The sequence below is a fragment of the Lepidochelys olivacea genome, assembly GCF_965140295.1.
Source record: "Lepidochelys olivacea isolate rLepOli2 genome assembly, chromosome: 5".
Lineage (NCBI taxonomy): Eukaryota > Metazoa > Chordata > Testudines > Cheloniidae > Lepidochelys > Lepidochelys olivacea.
In genome coordinates, this window is record NC_140415.1 from 64,134,888 (window position 1) to 64,154,366 (window position 19,479).

The following is a 19,479-nucleotide window of genomic DNA, read 5'->3' on the forward strand; positions in this document are numbered from 1 at the left end:
TTCCACAATTCCAGCCCGTGCACGTCGGCAGAAGCACTCTATGTAGAAGTCCAGTCTGCTGTTTTGACCTTCAGGAGGAGTCCACCTAGAATCCTTCTTTTTGTAGTGTTGGTAGGAAGGTCTCTATGGATTAGTATGTTGTTCAGAGGTGTGTTGGAAATATTTCTTGAGTCGGAGACGTCGAAAATAGGCTTCTAAGTCACCACAGAAATGTATCATGTTCGTGGGGGTGGAGGGGCAAAAGGAAAGGCCCCAAGATAGGACAGATACCAAAAGAAACTACAGGCTGACTTAGAACAACACTTCCTCAGCTCTCGTCCCCTAATGAATTTCAAATTAAAAAATTAAGGTGTTGGATGCTTGAAAGGTGTGGGTTGGGGATGGAGAGAACTGATAGAGCATAGAAACCAGCCCATTTATGGTGTGTGATCAAAATCAAGCCTGACTTTTAAAACTGGAAGAACTAGGTTTAAGTAAAGAATATCATGTGAATTCAACAAACAAACACATTTTTTGAAGAAATATGGTCTTGTGACTGATGCACAGGCCTAGGAGCCAGGAACTCCTAATTTCATTCTGGTTCCTTCTGAGGAACTGGACAATTACTTCACCTATTCCTCAGTGATAATACAGAGAATAGTAAAGCCTTATCTACAGCACAATAGTAGTAAATGTCTACAAAGCATTAAGAGGTTCAAAAACCATTATGTTGTCTCTAATCTAATTTTGATAGATGACTTTGATTTTTGATAGTTTTACTTTGATAGATGCTTTTCTCGAAATTACTATGACTAGATCCTACGGTCATAATAGATAGAAGACAATTAGCAACAATCTCTATAACTCAACCATTATTCCATTCTTAGACTAACTGGAGCTGGATTTTATGTCATGGAACCATCTGAACTGAGGCCAGAGATAGAGTTTAAGGTATTTTGATTTATCACATTTCTTAACAAGACTCCACACAACACAGAAGAAAGTACCTCAGTCATCTTTTTCCCCTGTCAAACTTCCACTTGGTTAGGGCATGTCTACACTACAGACTTAATTATTGCTCTGGCTGATGTCCACACTACCTTCCTTCTGTGGATGGTGTACATCCTCAGCTGGAGCGCTTCCATCAACGGAACAGAGGCAGTGTGGGGAGCTCCCTGCTCGGATCCCAGCTGCCCCCTTGGCTTCTCAGCTCCCTGAGTGTGGAGCTGGGAGCCAGGCAGGTGCATGCAGCCTGGCTGGGGCAGAGGCCAGGGTCAGCTGGGCTCTAACTGCCTGGCTTTCTTGTCAATTTCACGGCTCCAGCATGGAGTCCTGAAATTTACAAGAGAGCCAACAGCTGAAGTAAGTAACACAGTGTCTACCCAGAGGCTACCTCACCCCAGCTACACTGACATAAGCCCAACGCCTCTCATGGAGGTGGAGTTATTATGGCGGTGTAGTAGGGCACTTACATCGGTGGACAAGGCTGTAGTGTGTACACTGACATTAGGTTAACATAAGCTGCTTTACGTTGACCTAACTGCATGTTTTGGACCGAGCCTTAGATTTGCTCTCTCTTTCCGTATAGGTAGAGCTGCTGGAACTGTTTGTTATGAATTTGGCTCTTTCTTGATTAGCAAATTATTTATTAATTGGTCCTGACCTTCTTCAAATGGTTGCACTAGCAGAATAATTTGGACAAATAACTGTCAGAGTTTGAGGTATTTCTGAATTTGTCACTTGCAATATTCGTCATTCATTGTGTGTGGATGATTTTTTTAAATTACATGATTGTGTGTGTGTTCCCTAACTGGATGACCACCACTCCTGTTTGAAACCTATAACTGAAAATAAATAGTGAATCGAGAATAATGAATATCAAATCACTTTATTTTTTATTTAGTTAGTCACAAATAAGTCCTAAAAGTCACCAAGTTTTTAGGATTCTAGAACATTTTCATGAATACCAGGCAATTTTCACCTTTGTAATAATGATTAATATTAACCATAGCAAGCTGAAGTTGGGCCTTCTGGTGTTTTCTGTTCTTGTTCTACTGTTCAACCAGTTCTAGTCACAGAGGTGAATGGCTTCTGGAGAAAACTGCTTATTTTGACCATTTAGGGACAGATCAACCAATTTAGGAGAAAGTCATCACAATACTACTTCCAAGACACGTCACTTTCTTGAACACAGTATAAATTAATGGATTCTTGCAGCATTTTACAAGAATCTGTATTATAAGAGGTATTGTTTCCCTTCAGAGCTTAACTGTTTATGTTGAAAAGGCCAGGAAGAGGTTACACAAATATTTTTTCCTTTCCCATTTATTTTGGTTCCTTTTAAATGTGATCTATACATTTTGCTGATTTTCATTTCACAGGTCAAATAACAGAGCTGCACCTTAGGCCATGCCTGCACTGCGGGGTCTACAGCAGCATAGCTATGGCACCTTACCAATACCAGTATAGCATTTGTAGGTAGTCTAGAGTAACAGAGGGGGTTTTTCAGTCACTATATGAATTCCACTTTCCTGAGCAATGATAGCTAGGTTGACAGAGGCATTCTTTCACCAACTTCGCTGCAAACTCCTGAGCTGTGTAGCTATGTCAACCTAAGTGTTAAGTGTAGACCAGGCCTTAGCTACTGGCAGAAGAACTTCAGCCCAAAGGTTTTTGCATAAATTAATACATTCACAAACCTTTATGAACGTGTGTGAATTTGATCCACTGTTTAACTTTCCTCATTTGCTCCTAGGGAGCTAATTTATTTTAAACTTTGTCAGTGTGAGAAAGTTGTACCATATTAACCAAAGATGTGAACTGAAACATGTTTAGTTAAAACAATACAAACCCCTGAGTGGACATTTTGGTTTAAATCAGATTTATTTAATTTTACCTTAAATTAGTTAGGTATCAATTTAAGCTAAATGATATAAACCACTTTTGAACCAAAATAAGAATGTCCACACAGGGGTTTGTGCTAATATAACTAAATAGGAATAGATTCACACCTTCGGTGAAAAAGGTGCCACTTTCTCTTGTAGACCAGGTCTAAATGAAAAGGGCAACATTCACCCTTCTGGATAAAACCAAATTTTCATGAATTCGTCCTGAGTAGAAATGCTTTTTTCTTGTTCTCCCCAAAAGTTGTCATTTCCACATTGAAAATAGCTTTTTTACAGCAAGATGAGTGTTTCACATTCACAAACTATCTTTTCATTTTTGTCAACTATCAGACCAAAATATTTCTTGCCTTTGTGCATTTGTTGGTTTTTGGGGAACAATGAGAATTTTTGTGCACACCTGTAATGATTATATTATTATAAAAAGCTGAAACGTCTGAAAGACAAATAAAGTGGTGTTTATTTAAGCCATCTCACCAGTCTCTGATCACCAGTCCTAAAGCTCCATGGGCTCTGCAAATGCCTGTAACATTGACAATGCACTTACACGGGAATTAGGTTGTTAGTTTAAAAGCAAGGGCTAAACCTGATTGCACCATATTTTTCCGTTCCATTCCCTTCAACTTCCCTCTTTGTAGTCATTCTCTACAGAACAAAGTTTGCAACAACCCAATATGCAGTTTTCTAAATTGAAAGAATAAACTTCTTACTCTTTCTAAAAATGCCATCTTTATGTTACACCAATAGTAGAGGCTGGAAGTTGTTTGGATTCAGTTCAGTGTCAAGATTACTTTGTATAGTTTTCACCAATACACATAGCTGTTTCACAATGACATTTTTTAAAAAAGTATAGTAATTTGATTGTCGTTTTGTGAAAAATAAAAAGAATGGTTACCAAGAGACAAATGCTGCTTAGGGTATAGCTATAGTTGGTACTCCCACCAACTGCAAATCAAGAACTTGCAAAATTGAAAATGTTCACAGTAGCATTCCCCAATGGGCAGGGTTTTTCACTTGGTTGGCCACACCAATAAAACCTGTCAGGGAAATAGTGCAGGATACCTCAAGCCTGTAAATTATTATAGAGCTAGCTAGCTAGAGAAAGCCTTTGTCTTAACCTATATTTTCAAACCACACTGGGCAGACCCTTTAAATGCTCTGGGCTTCCTTAAATGTAGACATTTGCTGATTTTATTCTCCAAAGATAATTACTGTAGATCAATGTAAGCAGTTTTTTCTATGTTGTTTTTAGTCTTCTATTGCTTGTATCTTAGATATGACCACCAGTAACTTTCAATGGCTGTCTATAGGGCAGATTTACTATGTATCTTCCATGCAGAAGCAGCATACAGTAAACTGGGGCATTTAAAGTCAGTCCTTGATTTTCATTAGTTTATAGATGGAAGGAGTAAGTAGTTTCCCATTCATTTGCCATTTTCTTCATTGTTAGACTTTAAAGAACCCTGAAGGGTTTAGTTATTCACCTATTTATTACAATAAACTAATGTCATTTACAGAAACATTTTGTAAACATATTTTGACTTGAAAACTATACTTCACCTGCATGTATGAAGCATTCTTTAGCTGAAATGAAAGGTTAAGCTCATGCAACATATTGATACTGCTCAGAATCAACTCTAATCATATATCTGAGCATTTCACTGGCATCAAGCCACAGCTTCTGTATTTCTGTCTGGACATTTCATTCATTATTGGAGGGTTTTTTTTTTTTCAAATCCTTATTTACATGAAGGAAATACTGTAAGGTAAATTTTTATTTTTTCTGGCAAACGGATTTCAAATTAATGCTATTAAATGTTTGGGAGTCTCCTCTATTATTATTATAATAATAGATTTGAGTTTAGGACCAGAAGAGACCTGTAGATCATGTGACCTCCTGTGCATCACAGGCCATTACATTTCACCATGTTACTGCTATATTAATGCCAATATTTTGTGTTTGATTAAAGCCTTCCAGAAAGGCATCCAGTCTTAATGTGAAGACATAAAGAGTTAGAGAATCCACCACTTCCCTTGGTAGTTTGTTTCAGTGATTAATCACCCTCCCTGTTAAAAAATGTGTGCCCAATTTCTAATTGGAATTTGTCTGGCTTCAGCTTCTAGCCATTAGTTCTTGTTATGCCTGTCTCTGCTAGATTAAAGAGCCTTTTAGCATCCAGTATTTTTTCCCCTTGAAGGTACTTATACATTGTAATGTATTCATGTTGCTCTTAATCTTCTTTTTGATAAGCTAAACAGATTGAGCTGCTTAATTCTCTCATGTAAGTCATTTTCTCCAGTCCTTGAATCACTTTTGTGACTCTTTTCTGCCACCCTCTCCAGTTTTTCAACATCCTTTAAAAAAATATGGACACCAGAACTGTACACAGTATTCCACACTAATGCTGTATGTGGACGTAAAATAATGACCGTACTCCAGTGGTGCATTGCTAAATTTTATAATGCTGGAGCCCTGCAGAAATTCACCCATCACACATACACTCTTTCCTCCTCTCCGTTCTCTTTACCTGTACCTACTATGGTTGTGTCCTTCTGTCTGTAGGACAGAGTTGAGGCCCATTTGTTCTGTTTCTGCCCATTTGGAGCATGATGCATTCCAAAGCTCTGTCCTTCTAGTTGGAAGCACTGCTCCAGGGCAGGAGAGTGGGACAAGGCCGCCATGCTTTTGTTACTGGAAGTGGCCATTTCAAATTCCTCAAAGCCTGGCTGGCTCCACCTCCTCACTTAACCTGCTCTCAGTCCAGTGCCACAGCTGTTGCTACACCAGGGGCTAGAGCTACCCTGGAGAGATAAGAGGCAGTGGGGAGAGCAGGGTTGGTGGTGAGAAGACTTGGGAGGGGAGCACTGGGGGAGCAGGGAAGGGGTGATGGTATTGTGGGTAGAGATGGGCAGGAAGGAGTGGAGGGAATAGTAGGTCATCATTATTATCCAAGTATTTATGATCATGCCTTTTCTTCTGAAAGGGAATCTACTTCCCCCATGGAACAGTCAGGAAAGGGGAGAACCCCATGGAGATGTCCCCCTCTCCCCATAGAGTAGAGCAGTCAGGAAAATGAGTCTCTCCCCCACATCCCATATAGTAGTCAGGAAGGGAAACCTCCTCTTTATCTTGTGGAGTTGTCCTCCGCTCCATGCCAAGATAGTGTGATGGGGAGGGAAAAGCATCTCTAGGCTTGGCTGTCCATGCACACGCATTGAGGGAGTGTTGGAGGGAGAGGATATTTTCTGAAATGCCAGAGCATAGCTCTGTCCTGGATTTGAGGTGCTGGAGTGACACTTCAGGCCACTCTGGCAGCACTACATCCCTCCCCTGCTTCTGTTCACTGCTCCCCTATTTGTACATCCAAGGGTTACATCAGCCCTTTTTTTGCTATAGTAATGCACTAGAAGTTTAGGCTGCTTTGCTTCTTCACTACACTCCCTGAATCCTTTTCCAATTTCCAAGGTATAGAACCATATTCTGTAAGTTTGGCCTGCATTCCTTGTTCTTAGATGTCTAACTTTGCATTTGGCTATATTCAAATGTATGTTGTTTAAATGGGCCCAACCTACCAAATGATCCCAATTGTTCTGAATAACTGCCCTATCCTCATCATTATCTCTGCCAATTTTTGTTATCTGCAAATTTTATCAACAGTGATTTCTACATTTACTTCCAGATAACTTCAGTAGCATCAGGCCTAATATTGATCCCTGCAGAACCCCATTAGAAACACTCCATTCAATGTTGATTCCCCATTGACAATTACTTTTTGAGATATGTCATCCTTGTATTATTATTTTGTTATTTAATTCTGTTACAGTAGTGCTAGCAGGGTGGTGGTCACAGACAATAATCAGGGCTCCATTGTGCTAAGCACAGTAACGTGTAAACAGTCCATGTTTTAAATTGCTGAAAAAGCTGTATTGGTGACAAGGTGTTACAGGTGGATAGAGCAGACAAATGGGAAAGTGGGAGAACAGACATGGTAATAATAAAACAATTATATTATGCATAGTAAGCAATAGTTTCAACTCTTAACCTGCGTAGCTTCTACAATATCTTGACATCCAGAGCCCAATTCTCTAATTATTAATATCAAAAGTCAAAAACAAATGTAAAATAATGTGTTTCTTTAAATAATTCAATACATATAATTGATCCCAAACCAATAAAGAACTAGAAAGGAAAGCAATTTAGCCTGGTTCATAAAATTAGCCATAAATGTATGATGGTCATCACTCCAAATTGAAATGGATGATAAGGATCCTTATGGATTCCAATACGATGAAAGAGTGAGGAAGGAGAAAGAAAGAAATTGAATAGATAGAGAACACATTAAAGAATATACTTGATAACATTTCTCATAGGAAAAATAAAGCTTTTTTTGTATAATTGACCTGTTTACAATAATCTTTTGGAAAATAAATTTATTTTCCTTCATACTGAAATGCCTATCATAAGTAATTTATTATTGAAGCATTACTCTTCAATGATTGGCTGCTGGCACGGGTTTTCTGTTAGAACTTCCCAATACTAAACTATCCACAAGTCAGCTGCTTTGCCTATGTGCAATTCATGTATTTCCCCCCGCCCCAATACTAGAGATGGGTGGGAACTAGATTTTCTAAGTCCAGGGAAATCCCATCATTTCAAAAATGTTTCCATTCCAAACAGAACAAAACCAAACAATTGGAAATTTCCCACAAAATGAAAATCTGAACAAAAGTTATAGAATAGATCAATCAAAACCTTTTTCTGAAAATTTTTATTTTATATATTGTAAAATCAAAACATTCCCTTCTAAAGGCATCAAAATAGTCCATTTTGACCTTAGTGTAATGCTCCATTGTCAATGAAGTTTTGTCAAGCATCATGTTTCCGTGAAATGTTTTGCTTTCAATGAATAGGCATTTTCCAATGGAAAAACATTCCATAGGAAAATTTCTAAGCAGCTCTATTGAGTATCTTGTTCATACAGGGTTCAAAAAAAGAACTAGATAAGTTCATGGAGGATGAGTCCATCAATGGCTATTAGCCAGGAGAGGCAGGGATGGTGTCCCTAGCTTCTGTTTGTCAGAAGCTGAGAATGGGCAACAGGGGATGGATCACTTGATGATTACCTGTTTTGTTGATTCCCTCTGGGGAAGTGGTATTGGCCACTATCAGAAGCCAGGATACTGGGCTAGATGGACCTTTGGTCTGACCCAATATGGCCATTCTTATGTTCTTAAATAAGAATCTATTACCATATAAATGTTTATAATCTTCAAAGTGCCTTATCAATCCACAAGTACATCTGAGTGTTATTTTGTAAAACGACTCCCATTTTACAGATGGGGAAGCCTACTTCTGAGTAAGAATTAAGCACATGAGTAAGGGTTGTAATTGTATTCACTGCCTGTGGTGTATATTTACTTACCCTTTTTAATGCAGCCTGTAATCACCTGTACTTAATTAATATTGTTTCTTGTTAATTTATTGAATTGGAATATTACCCTATCCCTTCAGTTCCAGAAATGCTTAGAATCATAGAACCATAGGGTTAGGAGGGACTGCAAGGGTCATATAGTATAATCCCCTGCCAAGATACAGGATTTGCTGTGTTTAAACCCACCCAAGACAGATGGCTATCCAGCCTCCTTTTGAAAATCTCCAGTGAAACAACTCCCACTACTTCCCTGGCAGTTTGTTCTATTGTCCTACTGTTCTTACAAGTTAGGATGTTTTTCCTGAGATTTGATTTAAATCTGCTATGCTATAGTTTGAACCCATTGCCTCTTGTTCTGCCCTCCATGGCAAGAGAGAACAGCTTTTCTCCATCTTTTTTTATGGAAGCCTTATTTGAAAACCTCTATCATGTCCCCCCTCAATCTTCTCTTTTCCAAACTAAACATACACAGTTCCTTCAGTCTTTGCTCATATGGCTTACATTCCATTCCTTTGATCAGCTAGGTCACTCGCCTCTGGATCCTTTCCAGTTTCTCTACATCCTTTCTAGATATTGGTGACTAATATTGGACACAGTATTCCAGCTGAGGCCTAACCAGTGCTGAGTAGAGCTGTACTATCACCTCCTGTGACTTGCATTTTATGCGTCTTTTAACACAACCCAAAAAAGCATTTGCTTTTTTTGCAAGAGCATTACATTGTTGACTCATGGCTCCCAGATCCTTCTCAGCACTGCTGCTGCCAAGCCTGTTTTCTCCCATTCTGTATTTGTACATTTGGTTTTTCTTCCCTAAGTGTAGCACCTTACCTTTGTCTTTGTTGAATTTCATTTTGTTGTCAGCAGCCCAGTTCTCCAATTTACCAAGATCCCTTTGAATTTTAGCTTTATGGTCCAGAGCGTTTGCAACCCCTCACTAGTTTTGTGTAATCTGCAAATTTGATCAGTATGCTCTCTATGTCTACATCCAAGTAAATAAAGATGTTAAATAACTTCAGACCCAGAATAGATCCCCATTTGAGACCTCCTTGAAATCTGATATTATTCCATTAACAGTTATTCTTTGTTAGTGGTTGTTTAACCAATTATGTATCCAGGTAATGGTAGTTCCACCAAGCTCTCATTTCTCCATCTTACTTTTCAGAATGTCATGTGGGACTGTGTCAAAAGCCTTGCTAAAGTCCAGGTATAGTATGTTCACTGCACACCCTCTACACACCAAACCAATTGCCTTGTCAAAGAAGGAAATCAAACTGGTTTGGCATGATTTGTTCTGAGCTTTGATGCAGCGGTTTCTCTTTGTTGGCTGATCCTGAATATTCTCCTTTCTGCGGGGCTTTGTCCATTTTTTTTTCTCTGTTTGTGCTAGTTCAGTGTTTGAGGTGCTTTGTCTTTATGGGATTTGTTGTAAGAGGTTCTCCTTTTTTGTGAATTTTGTTCAAAGACTGTGTAAAGTTCAGGTGGTGATTTTAATTTGTCTGGTAAATGATTCCTTGTAGTAATCTTCCTGCATTAATTGAACTGTGTGTTTCTAATGTAGAGCACCCAATTTAGTACGTTCAGGTCATTTTCTTTTATCCTGTACATGTTGCTTCCTAGCCACATGGTCAAGGAATACACATTTTAGGCACTGCTCTTTTGGTTATAAGACCAGCCTATGTGCATAGAAGGAAGGATATCCCTTAATAAAAGTCTAGCAAGGATTCCAGGAAGCAATAATACTTTAGGCACTATGTTGTTGGCAACTGCAGTAAGGCAAGAGAAGTGAACAGGGTTAAGTGAAAGGTGAGTTAGGAGCTCTAGATAAGGAAGGTGGCAATGCACCTTCTAAAAACTAGCTGGCCTAGTTGTTCAAGCCATGTATGTTTGATTGGACTGATTTGTCAGACTTAGGCTCAGGGCCAGTTCCTGGGTAGATGGGCAGTATGATTCTCCCCATGACAGCCTCTGCAAATATATTCTGTGGGCAATCTCTGCCCAGTGACTGAGGTATCCTATAGCTGCTTTTGAATGCTCATTCACCTCACCCCCATAAGGGATGGGAATATATGCTTCCTGACTTGGTCAGTCTGTCGCCTACCCTCTGCATGCTGCTACACAAGGAGAGGTGTTGCACCATATAGGAGATGCCTATCCTCTCTCCACATCCAGCCCTGCTTGCACAGTGGAACCTCAGATTTACCAGTAGTGTGCTGATAGATAATGAGTGCTGGTGTGAAAATGGCTTCATGGGAGCAGCAAATGAGCTGGTAATTAAGACTATACAAGTCAAATTCTACCTTTAGTTGTCTTGCAGTTTCACAGGAGACAATGTAGATAACCATAGGTAGACTTTTACCCTGTTTAAAAAATAATAAAAGTAACAAGATTAATTGCTACAAATGCTGTGATACAAGGGAGCGGTGGGAGTGCGCTAGAGGGGAAATATATAAACTCAAGGCTAATTAAGGCGTGGTTCCCTGAAGACCAGGGAAGGTGGCTGCAGGTTAATTGGAGCAACTGCAGTCAATTAAGGCCCTGTTAGGAACCTTATAAAACCCCCTGCTTCAGGCAGATAGGGGAGAAGGAGAGAGAACTGGAGTTTGGAGGTGTGCTGTGAGATTTGGAAAATCAGAAAACTGAAGTAAGGGGGACCCTGTCCTAGTAGGGAGGGAGACTCCCTTCCCTAGCATCCAAGGACTGCAGGTACCTCCACCCAAGGGGAAAGAGGATAAGAACCTACAGGGGTTGAGAAGGGCTGGGGCTCAGAGTGAGGAGCAAACCCATATCCCTTCTCTCTTTTTAGCCACCTTCCTGGGCCACTAGTGGGGCCATTGATGCCCCAAGAACAGGGGCAAGGGGGGACATCTTAACTTCCCTGCCAAGAAAAGTGCAGGACCCACCAGACTAACATTGGCCATCTTGTTACATGTAGTGTCAGGGGTGGGCTTTCTGTGCTGTGAACATAGTCCAGGGGGGTCATAACCACCCTGCCTCAAAATGGAGGCTGTGGCCAGAGCACTGATACAAGCCACTGCTGCCCAGCAGGAGTCTACCTGGGTCCAGGCAGCTGCTAAACAGGAGGCTATGGGGCTGCAGCAAGAGACCAGTTGCCTGCTGATGACCCAGGCCACCCAAGATTGGGCCATGCTGCAGGAACTAGTGAACCAGGTGAAGGTCCCTATGGAGAGGAGCTGTAGGTATGATGGGACACAGACCAGCTACTGTCTGCAGAAAATGACCTGGGGAGGATGATGTGGAGGCATACCTCCTGGCCTTAAAGAGGCCAGCCCTGTGGGAGGCCTGGCCCTGAGATCAGTGGTCAGGCATCCTCACCCCATTTTTGGGTAGGGAAGCCTAAAAGGCCTACTATGATATGACTGCAGAGGAGGTGACAGATTACCCCTGACTGAAGGTGGAGATCCTGGCCAGGGCAGGAGTAATGACAGCCCTGTGAGCCTGGAAGTTCCATAGATGGTAGTACTGCAAAAACAAGACACCATGATTGCAACTATTTGACCTAATTCACCTAGTGCAGAAGTGGTTTCACCTGGCAGCTCTCAGCTCAGAAAGTGATGGAGCGTCTGGTGCTGGACCACTATGAGGGGACTACCCTCCAGCCTCTGAGCCTGGGCAGGCCAGAATGACCTGTCCACCTATGATGAACTGCTCTCACTTGTCAGGAGACAACTGGCAGCCTGTGAACTGTTTGAAACACCAGGAGGTGGAATGTGGCATTTCAGGAAACCAGTCCCAACCAAGTACCCAGGAAATGCCAGCAAAAGGCATAGCTGGAAGAACAGGCCCAAGGAGTAGCCTGAGGCCTCAAGAGGACCTGGTGGTCCAGGGGGGAGAGTTGGGGGAGTGAGTCAGGGTCTAAGACAGAGGGTAACCTCTGGGATGAGATCACTGTTATGAGTGTGGGGAGATGGGGCATATATAGCAGCCCAGTGGCCCAATAGGGAGGAACCCATGTAATGTAATATGGGGGCTCCCAGGGACTATTGTGCCCTAATCAGACTGGTGGAGGTCATAATGACCCCACATGAGTACACCAGGCTGGTAGAAATAAACAGCATCCAGACTATAGCTTTGGTGGACTCTGGGAGTGCTGTCACTTTGGTCTCAGGGAAGTTAGTGGCAAGACCAACTAAGCTGGGCCAAGAGCACTGGAGTGATGTGTCCATGGCACAGTAAATTTCTACCCCACAATCCCAATATGAATTGAGATTTAAGGAAACTATCAAGATGCCTGCAGGGGTGGTCCTTAAGTTCCCTTATCCAGTCTTAATTGGCAGGGACTTTCCTGGGTTCAAGGGCTTACTCCCCCATCCTCTCCAACTGAGTTAGGGGAGGGAAGTAAACCCTGAGCAGAGTTTGAGGTGCCCATAGATGACCCTACCACAATTTTTGCTGTGTTTCCCCCCTGAATTATTTTCACCCCCCCAGGAAGTCCTGGAAATCTAAATGGGAAAGGAGGGCAGAAACAATTGGGAACCAGGATTTTGGTGGCCAACCAGAGAGCTGCCCTGGTTGAGAGGAGGCCCTGTCAGGGAATCTGCAAGGTAGTATGGACCAGTGGACACCTAGAGAGTCCCCAGCATGAGCAGAAACACCAAGAGAAAGAGGGGAGCCCAATCCAATAGAATCGGGCCAGATCAGTCCCACACATGAGTGTTTTGGGCAGGACCAAGCAGATGACCCACTGTATGCAAATGTGAGGGAGGAGGTAGTAGAAGTAAGTGGCATGCCAATAGAAGGGAAAACCAAAGGCCCAGGGCCATACTATATAATCAAACAGGATCTGTTGTACTGGGTAGTGCCAATACGGGGAGAAGTAATAGAACAGCTCTTGGTGCCATGGAAGCACACAAGTGTCATATTAGAGTTAGCTCAATCATCTCTTTGGGGGACATCTAGGAGCAGACAAGACCCTGGATAGAGTCCTAAGGAAGTTCTACTGGCAGGCGTATGGGCAGAAGTCCAGCGCTATTGCACCTCTTACCCAGAGTGCCAGCTGCATAGCCCCCAACCTCAGTTAAGGGTCTTGTTGATACCCTTGCCTATAATTGAAGTCCCTTTTGAAAGGATAGCAATGGATCTAGTGGGCCCCCTAGAAAGAAGGGCCTAGGGCCACCGAAGCATACTTGTCATCCTGGACTACGCTACACAGTACCCCGAAGCCATTCCTTTAAGAAACCCCACATCCATGGTGATCGCAAAAGAACTGGTGCAGGTTTTTGCTAGTGTAGGCATCCCTAAGGAGATCCTGACAGACCAAGGGACTCCTTTCATGTCAAGAGTAGTGAAAGACTTATGTACCTTGCTTTGTATCCAAGCCTTGTGGACCTCAGTCTATCATCCCCAAACAGGTGGTCTGGTTGAGTGATTTAACTGCACTCTCAAGAGCATGATCCGAAAGGCAGTGGCCCAAGACTGGAATACCCTCCTACCATACTTTATGTTTGCAGTGCAAGAAGTTCCCCAAGCATCTACTGGATTCTCCCCCTTTGAGCTACAGTATGGATGCCACCCATGTGGCATATTAGACATTGCAAAGGAATAATGGGAACGAACAACCCAACCTGGGGAAGAACGTCCTTGCACATGTAGCCCAGATGAGAGAACAAATAGCCCAAGTGACGCCCATAGTATGAGAGCATTTGGAAAAAAGGACAAGAGGTCCAATGAACCTACTAAAATCGGGCAAAAAACATGGAAATTTCAACCAAGAGAGAGGTTGCTGGTACCAACAACAGAAAGTAAGCTCCTGGCCCAGTTGAGGTGGACCCTCATTGTTGAGGTGAATTAGAAAGTGAATCAGCCAGACTGCCGAAGGACAGAGCAGATATACCACATCAACTTACTGAAACCCTGGCTTGAACAGGAGACGTGCCTGGCCATCATCCCAGGCAGATCCCCTGAATTAGCCTGAGAACAACGAACAGAGGTAGTCAATGATCCAGTGGAACCAAGATGTGTTCTCCACTCAACCAGGCCATATTATGCTGATCCAACACCACATAGTCACCTGTCCTGGAGCAAGGGTGACAAAACCATATCACATACCAGAGGCAAAAGGAAGAAGTTAGGGCTGAAACGAAGATGCTGAAACTTGAGGTAATTGAGGAATATCACAGCCAGTGGTCCAGCCCTATTGTCTTGGTCCCCAAGCCTGATGGCAGCCTGAGGTTTTGTAATGACTTCTGGAAGTTAAATGAGATGTGCCAATTTGATTCCTACCCAATACCATATATTGATGAACTGGTGGATCAGTTAGGCAAGGCCCAATACTTGACCACCTTGGACTTGACAAAAGGCTACTGGCAGATCCCCTGGCTGAGGACTCCAAGGAGAAAACCACTTTCTGTACACCTGATGGCCTTTTCCAATAGACTGTCCTCCCTTTTGGGTTCCATGGGGCCCCTGTGACTTTCCAACAATTGATGGACAGATTACTTAAACCCCATGCCAAGTATGCTGCCACCTATTTATGTGGTAATCCATAGCCCTGAATGGGAGATCCACCTGGGGAAAGTGGAAGTGGTACTGGATACTTTTAGACAAGCTGGCCTCGCTGCTAACACATCTAAATGTGCAACAGGGTTAGCTGAGGCCAGATACCGCTGGTATGTAGTCAGAAGGGGTCTGGTGAAGCCCCAATGGAACAAAGTGAAGGAGATATGGGAATGGCCTCACCCAATCTGCAAGAAGCAAGTCTGTGCATTCTTAGGGATAGTAGAGTAGTGTCGCTGGTTCATCCCTCACTTTGCCTCAAGGGCAGTGCCTCTGACAGACCCGATAAGAGCTTGGGGCCTGGAGATAGTTAAGTGGACAGAGGCAGCAGAGGAAGCTTTCACAGACCTAAGGATGGCCCTTTGCAGCCATCTGGTGCTCATAGCCCCAGATTTCAAAAAGGAATTCATCCTACAAACAGATGCCTCATAGGTAGGTCTTGGGGCCATCCGTTTACAGATGGTGGGGGATGAGGAGCACCCAGTTCTTTACCTTAGCGGAAAGCTCCTGTCCAGGGAGCAATGGTACACTGCAGTAGAAAAGGAATGCCTAGCAGTTAAATGGGCCATGGAGATTCTATGGTACTACTTGCTTGGGTGGAGGTTCACCCTTGTGACAGACCATGCCCCACTCCACATGTGCACAAACAAGAATGCATGAGTGACTAAATGGTTTCCTATCCCTACAACCTATCCACTTCTGGATACAGCATGGAGCCAGAAGCGAACAAGGCAAAGCAGACAGCCTGTCATGACAACACTGTCTCTAATCCCAAGTAGCCCAACCCTGTGGTGTTGAGCAGGGAGGGGGGGGAATGTGATACTGTACGGCAAGAGAACAGTGGGAGAGTGCTAGAGGGGAAATAAATATAAATTCAAGGCTAATTAAGGCATGGTTCCCTGAAGACTAGGGAAGGTGGCTGCAGGTTAATTGGAGCAACTGCAGTCAATTAAGGCCCTGTTAGGAACCTAATACTCCCTGCTTCAGGCCGACAGGGCGGAAGGAGAGAGGACTGGAGCTTGGAGGTGTGTTGAGAGACTTGAAAAATCAGAGAACCGAAGTAAGGGGGACCCTGCCCTAGTAGGGGAGGGAGACTCCCTTCCCCAGCATCCAAGGACTGCAGGTACCCCACCCAAGGGGGAAGAGGGTAAGAACCCCCCAGGGGTTGAGAGGGGCTGGGGCTGAGTGAGGAACAAACCCAGACCCCTCCCCTGCTTCCTTCTTTTTACCACCTTCCTTGGCCACTAATGCCCCAAGAACAGGGGCAAGGGGTGGCATCTTAGCTCCATGCCAAGAAAAGCACAGGACCCACCAGACTAACATCAGCCATCTTGTCACAATGCAAATTAACATAGTAGGCTTTGTTCAATTTTGCACTAAATTTTTTTCTAAAAGTTAATATCACAACACTGATCTTAATCCTTAGAGGTATTTTTTGTATTGTGAAAAACATAGGGCTCAAATAGAAAATGGAGCAGTGTCTCATTTCCTGGAAATAGGAAATTTATCAATGGAAAGAGCAAATCAACCCATTCCCCATCTTCTAACAAGTGCATCTAGAATTCAGCAAGCAATCTGTAAGATTCTAAACTTGGGCAGTATTTGCTTAAGCTCACTTGCCATCTGATCCCACAATATCATATAGTAGATCATTCCAATAACTCTAAGGGAAGTAGCCTTTCCTAATGTCTAGCTTGACTTTTCACAGCTTCTATTTAAGAGCAGGTGTTATACCTTCTCCAGACTCAATTCTCCTTGTCAGAGATGGGTTATAAATATACCCATTCATTTAAGGGTTATATAGCTAATCTGAATACACAGGATACCTGTGTCTTAGATTATCTGCCCTAGATACTTGGGAGGCTGTTTCTCATTCTGTAGCCTGTCACAGTAGTTGAGATTAGTACAATGCTCTTGCTGTTATCCTGGAAACTTCAATACCAGGATTCAAGTAGAAAGATTTACTGAGTAAAGGTCTCTTGTCTTTGGAGTGATCCTCTTGATGATCTGCCAGAGCCAGGATTTGGTAGTCTTCAGAGTATGATGTAAGGCACACTTAATTCATGTGTTGGCTGAGGTTTTTGTTCTTTCAGATTAAGTTATATCCTTAGCTGCAGAAGTACAAGTAGTTTTAATGCTACTTATGATGGGGTGGACTAGACCCAGAGGCCCCCTGCTGGAGGCCTCAGGGTCCTGACACACCCATCTCAGGAAAGGAGCAGTGGAGCAAGTCCTGCAAGCAGCCTAGAGGGACTGAGTAGGAAGTAGCCAATCTAGAGGGGAGGCTGCAAGGGCTAGACAAAGCAGAGGGTTGCAGGCTCCTATAAAAGGAGCTGCAGTGCAGCCTGCAGTCAGTTGCTGCTTGGAGCCTGAGGAATGCTGGTGATGCTCATGGCTAGCCAATGGGAACTGTAGCACCATGGACAGATCAGTGCTGAAGGAACCAGGAGTGTGACAAAGAGCTCTGGGCTGGCTGGTGGGCCTGAACATAGAAGAGCCATGAGGTAAAGAGGAGGCATTGGTGAAGGTTGAGGCTGAAGGGAAGTGGCTCAGGGAACTAAAAGCCATTTTGTTAAAGGGACATAGGGGTGTGTGGTTGCTATTTTTAGGGTCCCTGGGCTGGGACCTGGACTTGTGGGTGGGGCTGGGTTCTGTGCCCCATTGGAAAAATGGCCTACAATTGGACAGTAATTGAACCTCCAGAAGGGGATCTCAGCTACTTAGTGGCTCAACTGGAGAGCAAAGTGGCCCACTTGGCTGGCTGTGGCCCAGTCACAGACAGCAAAACCATTGCCTCCCGGGTAGGAAGTCCTAGGGGTATGGCTTGATACCAGCTCTGGGGCTGTTCAAAGACTGCAGACCCCCCTGACCAGAAGTGGGTGCTTGATGCCATGCCACTATACTACCTATTGTGAGTAACTTGTAGTTTACGTGTTAAAAATAGAGGTGGTAAGCTAAGTCCTGCATTGAGGGGGGCTGTGTTGGTGAGTGTCTGTTTGAAAAGTGTGAATTGGGAGTGCTTTGTTCCAGGTGAGCCTTGAGTGGGCCTGACTGTTATAAAAAGGTAGTCAGCCGCCAACAGCTGAGCGGCCAACAGAGGGAGTTCCCACTGAGGCTTTTGTCTTGCAGGCTTCTGAGTAGTTACTGTAACACTTGAGGAAGCTCTTAAAAAGGAAGGTAATATGGATGGTGAGCCATCAACTGTTACCTGGACAGGATGTGCCATGTTTGTCTTTCTTCCACAAGAAAGAAGCAACTTTGTACAAAATGCAAGCTGGTCTCCATATTGGAAGAGAAGGTTCAAGGTCTGGAGAAATAAGTATCAACTCTGCATTGCATAAGAGAAACTGAAGATTTCCTGGACAGATGTCAGGATATGCTTCTTTGGGCACAACATTCTGAAGATTCAGAGCAGGCTGCACAGCAGGGACATAAGGACAGTGAAGAAATTTGGCAGCATGTGACCTCCAGAAGGAGTGTCCATTACCAGCAATGCAGATACAGGTAAGAAACCACTTTCATGTTCTCTCCACAGGTACTAATGTGGAGAGTGTACTAGATGATCCATCTGAGGGAAGGGAGCAGAAGGAGACTACTGATTGGAAGGCATGAGATTCCCTGCCATAAGGAAGGGAGTTCCATGACTACCACTCCCAAGAGAAGGTGGGTGGTGGTGGTCAGGGACTCCCTCCTAAGGGGAACTGAGTCATAGAATCATAGAATATCAGGGTTGGAAGGGACCCCAGAAGGTCATCTAGTCCAACCCCCTGCTCAAAGCAGGACCAATTCCCAGTTAAATCATCCCAGCCAGGGCTTTGTCAAGCCTGACCTTAAAAACCTCTAAGGAAGGAGATTCTACCACCTCCCTAGGTAACGCATTCCAGTGTTTCACCACCCTCTTAGTGAAAATTTTTCCTAATATCCAATCTAAACCTCCCCCACTGCAACTTGAGACCATTACTCCTCGTTCTGTCATCTGCTACCATTGAGAACAGTCTAGAGCCATCCTCTTTGGAACCCCCTTTCAGGTAGTTGAAAGCAGCTATCAAATCCCCCCTCATTCTTCTCTTCTGCAGGCTAAACAATCCCAGCTCCCTCAGCCTCTCCTCATAACTCATGTGTTCCAGTCCCCTAATTATTTTTGTTGCCCTTCGCTGGACTCTCTCCAATTTATCCACATCCTTCTTGAAGTGTGGGGCCCAAAACTGGACACAGTACTCCAGATGAGGCCTCACCAATGTCGAATAGAGGGGAACGATCACGTCCCTCGATCTGCTCGCTATGCCCCTACTTATACATCCCAAAATGCCATTGGCCTTCTTGGCAACAAGGGCACACTGCTGACTCATATCCAGCTTCTCGTCCACTGTCACCCCTAGGTCCTTTTCTGCAGAACTGCTGCCTAGCCATTCGGTCCCTAGTCTGTAGCTGTGCATTGGGTTCTTCCGTCCTAAGTGCAGGACCCTGCACTTATCCTTATTGAACCTCAGATTCCTTTTGGCCCAATCTTCCAATTGGTCTAGGTCCTTCTGTATCCTATCCCTCCCCTCCAGCGTATCTACCACTCCTCCCAGTTTAGTATCATCCACAAATTTGCTGAGAGTGCAATCCACACCATCCTCCAGATCATTTATGAAGATATTGAATAAAAC